The 238-nt window shown below is 61.8% G+C and overlaps 1 protein-coding gene across 1 annotated transcript in view; it reads right to left on the minus strand.

Annotated features, from left to right (window-relative positions):
• The window catches only part of EFNB3 (ephrin B3), a 14,330-nt gene that overhangs the window by 12,305 nt on the left and 1,787 nt on the right, over positions 1 to 238 (minus strand).

A 238-nucleotide genomic window follows, 5' to 3' on the forward strand; every position in this document is an offset into this window, starting at 1 on the left:
CCCTACCTCAGTGTCTCACCAATGGGATACTAGAACTGGGAGCTCCAGTGCCATTGCTTGGGAGGGGGGATACCTGGGTTCTCTCCCAGCTCTGGAAGGAAGGTCTGCTGAACTGGTGGGGGTTGGGAGCCCAGATGCCCAGGGTTCCCTGCAGGGATGATTCCACCTATTTCGGGGCTAGGGGAGTGACGCTGGCTGGGTCCAGACAGGGGGCCCCTCCCCCCTCCCCCAAGGATCA

Source organism: Alligator sinensis, unplaced genomic scaffold, assembly GCF_000455745.1.
Source record: "Alligator sinensis unplaced genomic scaffold, ASM45574v1 scaffold1745_1, whole genome shotgun sequence".
NCBI lineage: Eukaryota > Metazoa > Chordata > Crocodylia > Alligatoridae > Alligator > Alligator sinensis.